This window comes from Silene latifolia, chromosome Y (assembly GCF_048544455.1).
Source record: "Silene latifolia isolate original U9 population chromosome Y, ASM4854445v1, whole genome shotgun sequence".
Classification (NCBI taxonomy): domain Eukaryota; kingdom Viridiplantae; phylum Streptophyta; class Magnoliopsida; order Caryophyllales; family Caryophyllaceae; genus Silene; species Silene latifolia.
In genome coordinates, this window is record NC_133538.1 from 15,416,314 (window position 1) to 15,418,982 (window position 2,669).

The following is a 2,669-nucleotide window of genomic DNA, read 5'->3' on the forward strand; positions in this document are numbered from 1 at the left end:
CGTGACCGTAGTCGTATGTGTTCCGGGCTAAAGATAAATGTTAATGTAATTTTATCGACCAGGAGTTCTAAAAGTAGAATCGATTAAAGCGTTAATCCACCGAGTTATATTGATAAGGGATGAATCGGCCCTACCGTGCCCAAGTTAATATGAATTTGGGTCTTGGAATCATTTATCAAGATGGGTAGAGGTCACTAGATAAATGCAATAAAACTTGTTTAAATTAAATTTTTACGAGTATTATTATTATTTTGAAAATGACATATGTTTTATTCCTTCTATTTTTGTTTTGTAGACCGCTTTTATTTCTCATAACAAATGGCCACTCCAAACACCAACGCCACACCTCTCACTAATGCTTCATGGCTCCGATCCTTCATGGATCATTGTAAACTTGAAAAGAATGGATCAAATTTCTCCGATTAGGATGCCCAACTCAAATTAGCCGCCCAAGGTAACGACAAGGTTCGTTACCTACCAACGCCTCTCCACCCGAACCTAATGCTAGGTCGAGTGCCGCCACTAGGGAAGCATATGAGGCTTACCACAAGGAGTCCGCCGCAATGAAAAATGTGTTGATTTTTGCGATGGAGGCGTATCTCCAAAGGAGACCCTTTAAAATGGGCACCGCTAATAAAATCTATTCCAAGCTTGTGACAATGTTTTCACAAACTCCGAGGATCGTCCAATATGAGGCGGCCGCGGCATTATTTGATCTCGACTTTAAGGAGGGCCAAAAGGTTAGCCCTCACGTGCTCAAATTGATGGAGCTAGTCGAGACTTTGAAGATTCAAAAAGTTGAAATCCCCAAAGAGCTCATTGTAGATAGGATTTGTTAGAAATCTATATCTCATACTACTCAACATATTCTTATATGTTACAATTTAATTTAATCATAAAATTAATTTAGATCTTATGCATGCAAACATGAATAAAGATAAAGAAGAAATCGTCATTCGTACAATAGAAATTTCGGATTATTGGGCACAAATGAGTTCTCCTACTCACTTGTTCTTGAGCTTTCCTAATATGGATGAATAAAGATTCAAGGGTAGAATCTCGCCCAAAGATGAATACCCAAAGTAACCCCTTAATAAGATTAATATTATTAATACTAGAACAATATTAATCTAAATAAAATTGACCCAAAAATATTGAATTTGGTCTCTTAATTTTCGGTTAAGAGAAGGGAGAAGAAGGAGTATTAATCTCTCTAAAAACTCTTTATTTTTAGATGTTAGAATGAATGAATATACACTAGTATGCATGTAATGTATATTAGGAAAAATAATGAGCAAAAGACCCTTGGCCTTGCACAAGGAAAACCGGGTAGGAGGGGGTGGATATGGCCAATGCATGAGCTTCAATTCTTCCCAATAAATATAGGCATGTAAGGCTATGCATTAGGTCTTATGATTATGCCTTCCACTAAACATAATTAACACAAAAATAAGCGTAATACTCCCTCCTTATTTTCGGCACATATGGTGTAAAATGGAAAATCCATTTTACACATTATTTTGTCAATTTGTCGCATGTAACATGTTTCATGACATTAGGTATATATAAAATGTATTTTTAACAATTAAAAATCAACATATTAATAAAATATGTCACTTATAAAGTTAACCTAGTAATTCATAATTACTTGTACTGTAATGGATTCCCGAGTCATAAATTACAACATTCTGTATTTATAATAATCTATTCATTCCTTTTTAATTGTTTCCGTAAACAATAATTTCATCTAAGTAATAAAACAATTCGATTACTTAGACTGTATCTTATTTAATCAAATTATAATGAGATACGTAAATATTACTTCCAAAATTGTCCGTCAATTTTAAGTAATTAAATTAACCCGTATCGTCATACGATCAATTAAATAATCAATTAAGAGTGTTACCCTTTAGGTATGACCTAAGGGGATCAACTGATCACCACCGTCGCACGACAGTAATGTCAAACTCTAGTCAGCCAATCATTACCGATATGTGTAGACCAGTTTACAGTAAAATATTACTTCCCACATGTATTCTTAAAATGAGACTTAAACATGTGATCATCATGATCAACAGTTGTGATCGCATTATTGTCGGAGGACACATATTCCAACAATCTCCCACTTGTCCACGACAAGTGTGCGTCACCAATTCTCTTGTCCTATTATTATCTCCCACTCAATGCAAGGAGTCTTTCAGGTCGTACTTGCAAGTGATCATATCGAGAGTGGTTTCCTCGATCTGGAGAATAACAGATTGACCGGATTTATCTACCATAGATATCTTCCGAGCGTGGCCACGCATTTCCAGTTCATTACTCCTCGAGTGGCCCTGAGATATTGTTATAACCCTCACAAGGGGTGGACAATTCCTATCGAACTTATTCCCTTCGACTAGCCACAGCCATCATAACCAAAAATATGCCCATTTGACCTCATTTACGAAGGTCGTAGTAACACAAATCAAAGTTAATCTGAAACTGTGCCATCTTAGGCGAACAGTCTTTAGTCAAAAGAATCGACTCATTAGAATACTATAGTAGCTCTCGCCACGACCAGGCTATATAAATTTGCCAGAACTCTATAAGCGGTCATAAGGCCCGACAGAGTGTTCCTAACAGTCTGCCTATGTGATCGACCAGTCATCATACATGACTCCATGGCACTT